The sequence below is a fragment of the Triticum urartu genome, chromosome 2 (assembly GCF_003073215.2).
Source record: "Triticum urartu cultivar G1812 chromosome 2, Tu2.1, whole genome shotgun sequence".
Taxonomy (NCBI): domain Eukaryota; kingdom Viridiplantae; phylum Streptophyta; class Magnoliopsida; order Poales; family Poaceae; genus Triticum; species Triticum urartu.
Genome location: NC_053023.1, coordinates 46,780,815 through 46,792,642, shown reverse-complemented (window position 1 = coordinate 46,792,642; position 11,828 = coordinate 46,780,815). Strand labels below are relative to the sequence as shown.

At 47.1% G+C, this 11,828-nt stretch overlaps 1 long non-coding RNA gene and 1 pseudogene across 2 annotated transcripts; one reads left to right on the top strand and one right to left on the bottom strand.

Annotated features, from left to right (window-relative positions):
- Positions 1-938: 938 nt before the first annotated feature.
- Positions 939-10,987, top strand: LOC125534961 (annotated as a pseudogene).
- LOC125535597 lies at positions 5,785-8,429 on the bottom strand. Of its 2 annotated transcripts, none has more exons than XR_007294729.1 (3): positions 7,867-8,429; positions 6,951-7,045; positions 5,785-6,137 (listed from the first exon to the last, which is right to left on the bottom strand). It is a non-coding gene; the product is annotated as an uncharacterized LOC125535597 (long non-coding RNA). The 2 variants fall into 2 exon arrangements; XR_007294730.1 differs by having other exon boundaries at positions 6,951-7,042.
- Positions 10,988-11,828: the final 841 nt, after the last annotated feature.

Here is an 11,828-nt window from a genome sequence, read left to right as displayed (position 1 = left end):
CAAGGCTTAAGTGATGTGTATTACCGAGTGGGCCCAGAGATACCTCTCCGACAATCGGAGTGACAAATCCTAATCTCGAAATACGCCATCCCAATAAGTACCTTCGGAGACACCTGTAGAGCACCTTTATAATCACCCAGTTACGCTGTGACGTTTGGTAGAACACAAAGTGTTCCTCCGGTAAACGGGAGTTGCATAATCTCATAGTCATAGGAACATATATAAGTCATGAAGAAAGCAATAGCAACAAACTAAACGATCAAGTGCTAAGCTAACGGAATGGGTCAAGTCAATCACATCATTCTCCTAATGATGTGATCCGTTAATCAAATGACAACTCTTTGTCTATGGCTAGAAAACATAACCATCTTTGATTAACGAGCTAGTCAAGTAGAGGCATACTAGTGACACTCTGTTTGTCTATGTATTCACACATGTATCATGTTTTCGGTTAATAAAATTCTAGCATGAATAATAAACATTTATCATGATATAAGGAAATAAATAATAACTGTATTATTGCCTCTAGGGCATATTTCCTTCACAGTGGTGGCCCGGTAGTGCTTGCTCGTGGTGGTGTGGGTGCTGGTGGCTAGTTTCTGACGGGGCTCCGCCTTTCTTTGCGGGCGCGTGAGGCGTGGGAAGATGGCGTGATGGTGGCTCATGGTGGGTTATGATGGGGGCTAGCATGGGGGTGGAGGGTCAGAGGCTCTGACGGCCGGCACTACCGATGCTTCCCGATGACCAGAGATGTCGGTCCTGGGCCGCTCCCCGCTGAGATCTAGAGTGACTAGATCTGACGGGGCTCTGACTATTGTGTCCTTTAGAGGTGCTGCCGGCAGGTGGCTGGCGACGCGATCCCGAGTGCGAGGGCTTTCTCCAACCCCGCGGTCTAGTGCTTGCTCGCTAGCCAGCCGTGGTGGCGATGTTACCCGGCTATGGCCCGCCTCCGGCTGGCCGTGAGGTGGGACCTCAAGGGTTGGTGGGGAGGTGCCTACCTCCCCTCCGGGCGGTGGTGTCTGCGTGTTATGGCGTCAGTGAGAGGTTCGTAGTAGGATGCCGGGGCGGGGGCCTTGGGTGGCGGGCTACTCGGTCGGCTATCCGATAGGTCATCGAGTAGCGGTGGTGGCGATGCTCCTCGGTCGTGTGGACGACAAGGAGTGTTGCATTGGGAGGCCTTGGCGTCCTCTCTGCCACGGCATGTGAGGTGCCCAGATCTGGCTCTGGTGATCTCGGCTTCATCGTGGCGGCTGGCTCAAATCTTGTATGGCTCGGGGAAGTGATTGGGTGAAAACTCTATGCTTCGGCGCCAACAACGACGACACTCGCGGGTGCCGCTTTCCTCATGAGGACGTTGCGTAGCTCACTTCCCCCATCAGAGCTCTTGGTAAATACCTTGGTCCGTTTCGTCGAATGCGGCAATGGCGACACTTTATGCCGTTCTCCCTCTTGAGGGTGTTGCCGAGGAGCCCGTGTGTCGTTGGTCGTTGCTAGTGTAGTCTTTAGGTCCTGCTTTTTTCTTGCTTGGTGTCATAGTCGTGTTTCGACCATGTATCGTGTCCCTTTTTTTGAGTTCTGCTTTGTTTGTGGGTTTCGTCACCACCATGTATCGTTCGTCGTGTACTTGTGATCTTTGCTTTACCTATAAAGCGGAGCGAAAGCCTGTTTCTGAGAGGGAACATAAACTCCTTGACCCGTGACAATACCACCTTTTCAGCAAAAAGATAAGCTTCAAACTCAGTCGTTAATTTGTATCTCAGAAGTTTTGAACTTTTGGAATCAAGGGTGGTGTAGAGGTTAGCGAAGCAAGGCTCTCGTGATTTTACAAGAGGGCGGTTAGATGCAAGTGCTTAGGTAGTAGCGTGTTATTTTCTGCCGTTCTTGCAATTGGTTTATGCTTACTCCTACATGCAAAAAAAAAATGTCAGGACCAACAGACATAGTATATTAGGGTGAGACAGACATATGCCAAACATGTGATGAGATGCAGGCGTTCATATGCAGATTTTTGGTCTAAGTTAGCTGCGTGTCATCTGAAGGCCATGCCGTGGATTTCCCGATCCTATCACCAGGGGAAACTGTGCAAGGTGATTTAGTGCGGTTTCATATCGTGAATGATACTCCCTTCGTCCCATAATATAAGAGCGTTTAAAGAGTACATACTATTTAGAAAGAAGCATAACAGTAGATAAAGTTACAGCGGTTATAAACCGCACTTCCGGATTTAGTCATATGTTCACTTTCTAACAAAATCCAGTCGAATCGAGGTTGGAGCAGCCGGACCGGTATAGCCTAATATTTCAGGTCACTGGTGTGACTAGTCAGCAGTGACAGTGGCATTCCTACTCCGACGTGGACAGCTGAGAGAGATCGATGTTAACTCAATCCAGCATACTGTCAACTGCTCCGATACAAAAAACTTTGCATTACCGAGCCATCTGCTTCCGCAATCAAACACGTGCCCAGGGCTGGAACGAGTCCTTCATGTTTGCCAATGCATTTTGTGCTTGTGACCAAGGCTAGATATAGCCGACACCGCTTTGCAGCATCAATAGCACATTAGCTACTTCGTACTAGTATGATTTAGGCCTTAACGACCGATGGGTGGGCAGGCTCTCCGATGCTTCGCCGGGGCCGCCGTGTTGATCCTTCTTATAGTCATGCCGGTTTAGTGCGTCCGACGACCGGCTTGTCCCCGGGAAGCCGCTCTCCCCTGGCTCCACCATCGTCTCCGACGGCGGTGCCTTCGCTTTGGGCTTCTTCGCCCCCTCCAACTCCACTCCCACCAAGCTGTACCTGGGCATCTGGTACAATGACATCCCCGAGCTCACCGTCGTGTGGGTCGCCAACCGAGAAACCCCGGCCACCAACACCACTTCGTCTGCATCACCGACACTCTCCTTCACCAACACCTCCAATCTCGTTCTCTCCAAACGAGATGGTGGTGAACGTGTTCTTTGGGCAACAACCAACGTGGGTGCTGCACCAGCGTCATCTCCCCCGACGACGGCAGTGCTTCTGAACACCGGCAATCTCGTCATCCGCTCGCCAAACGGCACCATGCTGTGGCAAAGCTTTGAACACCCGGCCGACACGTTCCTCCCCGGCATGAAGATCCGGTACAGGTACGGGGCGCGTGTGGACAACGAGCGCATGGTGGCCTGGAAGGGCTCTAGCGACCCCTCACCAGGGCGCTTCTCCTTTGGGGTCGACCGGAACACGCTCCTCCAGACGTTCCTCTCGGACGGGTCACGCCCGGTGTTACGTAGCGCCACATGGATGGGAGACCTAGTGATGAGCCAACGCATGAACAACAACTCCATTATCGTCTACACCGCCTTCGTTGACAACGAGGAAGAGATATATATGTCACGTACACCCTCTCCGAAGGTGCCGCCCACACAAGGTACGTGGTGACGTAGCTACTCAGGCGAGTACCAGCTCCAAAGCTGGAGTAGCTAGCTGGACATCGACATGGGATGTCCTCTGGAAGTGGCCGTCCGCCGAATGCACCCGCTACGGTTACTGCGGCCCATACGGCTACTGCGACGAGACGGTGTTGCCAGCCCCATCATGTAAATGCCTTGACGGTTTTGAGCCAGCAAACATTGAGGAGTGGGCAAATGGTAGGTTCTCGACCGGCTGCCGACGGAAGGAGCCGTTGCACGGTTGCGGCGATGGTTTCTTGGCCTTGCCAGGGACGAAGTCACCAGACAGGTTCACTCGCGTAGGCGGTGGCGGGAGTACATTCGAGGAGTGTGCGGCCGAGTGCAACCGCAACTGCTCATGCGTTGGGTACGCATATGCGAAATTGAGCAGCGGCAGGTCCGGCGGAGATGTGGCAAGGTGCTTGGTGTGGGCTGGGGAGTTGGTTGACACCGGAAAGTCTAGCGCAGAGCTCGGCGGAGAAACACTCTATATTCGGCTTGCAGGCATGGATGCATCTACTGGTACAAAACTCGGTTTCTTGCTCTTTCTCCAACTTTTTTTTTGAGTAATTCTCGCTCTTTTATCCAATTGGTTCCCCTACTGGTTTTGTCATTTCTTCCTCTTTTTGTTGGTGGTTTTTGTCTTCGCTTCCATATTTCTCTCTCCACAATGTTTTTTCTCTTATGGTATACATATGTTTTTCTCTTATGGTATACATATTTCCTGCATAGGTAAAAACTCTCAAGGACGAGCTCTTTTATGGTACCCTGCGTCAACTATTGGCCGTCCAATCATGAAATCTAATGGTGGCGATCGTTCAGTACTGCTCCAATTTGCCAAAAGAATGGCAAGCGGTATAGCTTGCGCTCCTTCGCTTAGGTCCTCCAATATCAAATCCTGATGGCATTTTGGGAAGTAACAGCCCGCCCGTCTCGACCTACGGCCGGGGACTCGACCTCCGCGGCGATGCCGGCTGGGCCGGCAAGGTGCAGCACCTTCGAACCGACGTCTATGCCTTCCGGACTGGCGCACGCTGCTCACCCGCGATGGCGACTGGCTGCTGGCTGCGGGCTGCCCCGACCTGCCCTCTCGGATCGCGCTGACTGCGGAGGCGGGAGCGGACGAGTAGCAACTGTTGTGCTGCGGCGTGTGCACGGCAGCTGTTGATGCGGGTGTGGACTGTGGAGGCGAACGGGCACTCGTGGCTGGGTGTGTGCATGCGGGACAAGCTCCAGGGGCTCATCAATGGCGGACAGAGGGCACCGGCTTCAGCAAGACGATGCTACGATAGATGAAAACGACGGGAAAGAGGCGCGGAGGAGCGGCAGGTCAGCACAGGCTCGATGGATGCGACGTGATGGCCAGGGACGCAGTGAAGACGGCGAGGGAGCGCGTTGGTGCCGGTGGTGATCCTCGGGTGCGTCGAATAAGACGAGCTCAAGGCGGAGGTCGTGGTCAAGAACGACGGCTCGGGGGGTGCCTCCGTCCAAATACCGGAGCAGGAGGTTGAAGGAGACCGTGGAGGAGTCGTGGGACATGGCGGCGGGGCTTCCCGTCTTGGTTCTCCGTCACCATTATCTGCCGATCCACGACGTCGCTAAAATTCATTCAGAAATCTATCTCTATTGCTATCCTACCCTCACAAAATATACCGCTCCCTTCCCTGTTAGCAGTATAGGGTACCGTAAAAACTCTCAAGGACAAAGAGCAATGCAGTGAGGATTGTGCTACCAGTTTTTGGCAGCAGTGTTCTCGTGCTCATATGCATCTCCCTGGCATGGTTCAAATTCAAAGGTACCTTTAGTTACTAACACTACACCACGGACGTCAATAGGAGGCACTTTGAAATGCCTCAGAAGGCCGGTATAATGCCAGCCTAGAGAATAGAAGGCATTTTTAAAATATGCTAGAGATGGTCACGAAGGGAAAGGTCTTTGAAGGCACTTTTCCAGAATGCCTCAGAAGCTCAACATATAGGGGCATTTTCTAAATGCCAGCAAGCTCAATTTGAGGCATTTTTTCAGAATACCTCGAAAGAAACACAGAGGCGTTTTCTAAATTGCCACTAAATTTTTTGTGTGGCATAACTCATACTGCCTTCAAAACATTTTTGTGGCATTTCCTAAGATTGCCTCTAAAACCATTTTGTGGCGTCTTTTGAATTGCCTCCAAAATGTTTCTAAGGCACATAAGAACGCCACAAACTTTACACAGGTACTCCCTCTGTCCGGAAATACTTGTCTTAGGAATGGTTGTATCTAGACTTATTTTAGTTATAGATACATCCATTTTCAACCATTTCTAAGACAAGTATTTCCGGACGGAGGGAGTATATAGGAATATGATTAAAAACACTGTTACAGCAAGCTCACTAATTTGCAACCATTGTACAAACACACATATACAATAGTAGAACAAGATTGAGAGGCTTGCATCGGCTAGAAGTATCATCGTGCAAGCGAATAATGTAAAGCATCAGAACATCTTCACAAATTTGAAAATGACATCAAAGTATCAATCACCAACACAGGGCCAACAATGTAACACACAGGTACACTACCTACTTTTGTGACAACAATGTAACACACAGGTACACTGCCTACTGCTGTGACAACAATGTAAAGAGTGTTCCAGCTTGATGCAATCAATTAGAAGTACACAAACCAATCAGCTGTGTGTCCCATTCAACTTCGACTTTTGGATGGCATCTACAAGAGCAAAGACTCTTCTTAGCACTGTAACAGGGTTACAGAGACAGGCATGTAAAATGATGTAAATAATAAAACTTAAACCTATTTTTGTTTGTGCAATTAAACTTAATCTATCATTCAAACAGTAACATGAGTAGGTACAGCATTCATTCTTTCTGACTAGTCGATGTGGCATCCAAACATCACTGTAAAATGTAAAATAGGTAAATGATAAAGATCATTAAGGGGTGACAGGTATGTTTAAAACTGGACCATTGGTCATTGCCTCATTGGACTGAATCACTGAATAGATGATCAAGTTGGTACTAGCGAAAAAAGGGATAAACTTAAACCTATGCATGTTGTTCCATCTGAACCAGCTTGCGCGTGAACCATATGACTAGAGTTGTCAATTTGGAGAAGACTACTGGCCATCAGAATGTCCAGGTTCCACATGACACTAAGACAGCAAGAACTATTTTTAAGAACTGAAACATGGAGCCATCAATTCAAGGTGCAATAAATGTACAAACTTTACACAGGCATATAAGAATATGATAAAAAAACTACTGTTACAGTAAGCTGACTAATGGACAAAACCTCTGGCTATTTTCACAACTTAAATGAGCATCTTAGATCACCAATACACATGTACACCTCTTGTCAAAACCTATTGTCACAATAACTCCAGATTATTGTCAAGGATTGCAGAGAAGAGGGTAGTAGATGAGCTGATCACTAAGTTCAGGTTAGGAAATTATATATCCACAAAAAACAGAGTTCAGAGTTAAGGAGCACTAGTACATATTCTTTGATATTAGGGCAACTCACCTTGACCATCTTTCGACTTTCCTCACTGCTCCATCCAACTCTTATCCATGCTAAACTCAACAAAACCAAGTGCTGCTATTATCAATGCTTGTCTGCTGCACAAGTACTACTATTAAAAGTAATATAAACAGTAATAAGTTCTACTACTAAAAGTAGATATGCATGGTGTCTTGCCGATAAAAGACAAGGCAGATATTATAATGACCATTTACAAGTACTATACTAACATTAAAAAAGCTTATGAAGTTATAATCAAATGCACTGAGCTTCACAAACACATGTAGGAGTAGTTGACATCTACTTTGAGTAACAGCAAATACATATAGCACACATATTTCTCCAAGGAAACAAAGTGTGGTCTAATTTTATTAAAAATGCACCATTATTTTGTTAAATGAAGAAAATGCAGTACCATTTGATCCGTCATATATGTCAACTGTCACACATGTGTGATTCTCAAAAAACCATTACACATGCACACACAAATACAGAGGAAAATTTGCAAGGCCCTCAAACTACCGTGCATTTCAGTTGTTCAAGAGGCATGGATATGAGCTGTCCAAACTTCATCTAGGCACTTCATACATCGCCAAACAATACAAGCACTATTACTGTGCAATTATAGTTATAGTACTGTATCAGTTAGAGTACTATTATAGCAGATATAGTACTTCAACAACCACTGATTATGCTAGTGCAAAACTGCAAATATACAGTTTACTGCATCGATGTCAAACTAATTTGCACAGCTATAGTACTGTTATAGCAATTGACAAACTGCACAGCTAGGAGGTTTACAGGTTCAAACTATCACTGTCATGCATCTGTTCTAGACAAATATAGTACTTCAACAGCCACTGACTATGCTATGGTGCGAAATCGAGTTAAAAAATCATTACGGATGAAGAGACATTACCACAAACAGCTTGCGTGCAGACTTGAATCTGCTAGCTGCAATCCCAGGTAGAGTGACTTTGTCACACCCAGTGGTGTCGACCAAGGCCAATTAGGTCGTGCGTCCAGCCGTAGGCCTCGGCGACACGTCCAGCGACAGGCCTCGGCGGCCCGTCCGACCACGGGGATTGCGGCGGGTCAGCCGCGCGTCGAGCGGCGGTGGTCGAGGACGAACCTGGAGCGTGACCAGTAGGGGGCGTCGGCTCATCAAGCAGCACGTCCAGCGGCAGGCCTCGGGGGCCCGTCCGACCGGCGGGATCTGCGGCGGGTCAGCCGCGCGTCCAGCGGCGGTGGTCGAGGACGAACCTGGAACGCGTCGAGCGGCAGTGGTCGAGGACGAACCTGGAGCGCGACCGGTAGGGGGCTTCGGCTCGTCAAGCAGCACATCTCTAGGGGCAGCGCTGGTGAGCACGCGGCAGCAACGCCGGCCGTGGATCCCGGCCGGCAGCGGCGGAGCTCTCTATTGGTGTCGAGGGGTTTTCTAATTTTTTTCTCATCCACGAATCGTACCCAAGTGAGAGGTGGGAGGACTCTTTAGTCTAAATATTCTATACCTAAGGGTGTAAGTGAAAGATCCGGCGTTGCATCGGAGGCATTCTACCCAAAAATGCCTTCTAAACTGTACTGGCGTTTTTGCCGAACGCCCCCCAATAGTAAGCGATATTGAGGCATTTTGACATATGCCGGGAATGCAGGGAGCTTCGGAGGCGTTTTCTTGAAATGCCTACATAAGAACCATCTTTTGAGGCATTACTCGTAATTGCCTTCTATACTAAAGAATTTTAGGCAATTTACCAAGATGCCACCATAAAAATGCCTCCGATTGTTGACTGTGTTGTAGTGTAATCCTTAGGAAAATTTGTATTAGACCAACTTGGAAGTCAGACGCCTACTACCATAGTATGCCGTCACAATTTGGTTAAAAAATCTTCTCGACCACTTGAATAAGTAAAAGTACAACAAATAACGTTTAGGCGTTTTTTTTTGTTTGGCCACTATGAGAGCGTTGTAACAATAACATGCAGTCTAGTAGCAAAAAATATGGAAAGCAACCGTTGCTCTTAAAACACTCACTATATAAAAGGGGACAGGAAAAGCATAACAATGTCCAACATGGTGCAAATGGACTCAAGTGTCATCTGTGTTTTTCTCGGAGTGAATAGCAAAAAAAAAACACCACATTTATTGGGAGCCCCAAAAATCTGGGGTTTTCCTTACTAAAATTCTCAATAAACACTGATGATAGGTTTGAAGTGATTAACCTAATTTTTTACAGACCAGGCCAGTTGTAAGTGCTGACATGGCACAAAATTGTCAACATCGTTTATAAGGGGGAGTCTAGGGATCTAGGGGTGGTTTCCCAACACATGTATTTTGATTGCATGCATGGGTAGTTTTCCTTCAACTATGTCAGGTGATAGCCATATTGTCCGGTTGGCAATTTTGCCATGGTGGCAGCCATGCCTTGTCGGCTATTTCTTATTGTTTCATGAATTCATATATGGAAGTGTAACAAACATTAGTAGTTGCCGATGTCAAACTTATTTCTTATCCCTATGATATGCTCATTGAAATGACTGTAATATCATGGGAGCAGGCAAGAAATTTAAAAGGAGAAAGAACAAGAATATTAGGGTGGATAATGCGAGTGCCTCTAATGAGCTTGGGGAAGAAAATCAGCCCCATGATCACGAATTCCCGTTTGTAAGATTTGAAGAAGTTGCCCTCGCAACTCACAATTTCTCTGAAACATACATGATTGGACAGGGAGGTTTTGGCAAAGTTTACAAGGTAACTCGTACAATATAAAGTTTTTGGTACTCATTCTAAATTAGGAGGGTAAATTTGTTCATATTTAAAACTGAAGTATAATGTTTGAATTATATTTATCTAGGGGATGTTAGGTGGTCAAGAAGTCGCAGTCAAGAGGCTAAGCAAAGATTCTCAACAAGGAACAAAGGAATTCAGGAACGAAGTAATTCTAATTGCCAAATTGCAACACAGAAACTTGGTTCGACTTCTGGGATGTTGTGGTGAGGGAGATGAAAAACTCCTGATATATGAGTATCTACCTAATAAGAGCTTAGATGCCACCCTTTTTGGTAAATATCCAGATATACTCACTATGGTTTCTGAAGACAACTCAAAAACATTTGATCTAACATTTGCTCTATCTACAGATGACTCGAGAAAATTGTTGTTGAATTGGGGAACACGGTTTAGCATAATCAAAGGGGTCGCAAGGGGACTTCTTTATCTTCATGAAGACTCAAGGTTGACCATAATTCACAGGGATCTTAAAGCTGCAAATGTTTTGCTAGATGTAGATATGAAACCCAAGATAGTTGATTTTGGTATGGCAAGAATCTTTGGTGATAACCAACAAAACGCAAATACCCAACGCGTTGTCGGAACATAGTGAGTAGCCTTGTAAGCCAACAACTCATGCTGACTTGTGAACAATTCAACTCCTGTTTGCTAACTCTTTCGAGTGAAATGCTCAAGCAGTGGCTACATGGCCCCTGAGTATGCGATGGAGGGCATCTTCTCTACCAAGTCCGACGTCTACAGCTTCGGCGTGTTACTACTAGAGGTCGTCACTGGTATTAGGAGAAACTCTAACAGTCAGACATCAAGTTTTCCTAACCTTGCAGTTTATGTGAGTACACACAAGATTTCTCACAGCTTTCAACATCATAAGTATACCAGGATTTTGTTTTTTGAAACTGTTTCCGTTCAACAACCTCACAGAAGACATGTGACCATTTTTATTGTTGCAGTCATGGAATATGTGGAAGGAAGGGAAGACGGAGGAATTGGCAGACTCATCTCTCATGGATACATATTCACCAGACAAAGTTTTGCTCTGCATCCATGTGGCACTCCTGTGTGTGCAAGAAAATCCAGATGATAGGCCCCTGATGTCAACTGTTGTGTTCGTCTTGGAGAATGGAAGCACCACACTTCCAGCCCCCAACCGCCCCGCCTACTTTGCCCGGCGGAGCATAGAAATGGAGCAAATTATGGTTGACATTCAGAGCTCTGTGAACGATTGTACTCTTTCGGAGATACAAGGGAGGTGAAAGATTCTGATCTAGTACTATATATGTGTATTAGAAATCTATTGCCTGAGAAAATGGTCTTTACATAGTTGGTTGGAGGGGCACCATCTTCCAAAGTTTTGTTTACTGCGTTCTTTTAGTGTCGTTAGCAATCTCAGTTTGCAAAAGAGAATTACTAATCATCGAGAAATTTAACCGATAACCAGCGAAAGTTCCGCATGAATCGATTCGGTGAAGATGATAGGCCACTGATGTGCTTACTTAGAAAGGAAATATGTGCTTCCTTTACAATAGAATGGCACGGTCAGACAATCAGCTTTAAAAGGTAGGAAGACAAGCAGGTTGATTAGTAGCCAAGACTCCATCATGGATTTCGAGTCGCTCGACTAGTCGTCGACTAGTCGACGAGTCGCAATTCCAGGGCCGACTCAGCCTCTCGACTCGACTCCTGGGATGAGTCGAGCGACTCGCGCGACTAGTCTCGACTAGTCGCTGTTTTTGGGTCGAACGACTCGAGGCAGTGCTGGATCTGGAGTACTCTCCCGCCGCCGTGCTGCTGCTGATGCTGTTGTGCTGCCTCGCTGCTGCTGAAGCTGAAGCTGAAGCGGCAAGAGGAGCGGGCTGGGAGGAGGAGCGGTGGCAAGAGAGCTGCTGCAGGGGAGTTGAGAGATCCATCGGTGGGAGGAGTGGTGGACTGATGGCAAGAGAGTGGCAGCAGAATGTGTGGCGGCTGTGGTGAGGGAGGAGGGAGTGTGGATTGTGGATTAGGTCACCGGAGGAGTATATAGCTACTAGATGGGCTTTTGGGCCACAGGGAAGTGCATAACTAGTGGCCCATCTCTCAGTTGGCCCTGGTTACTGC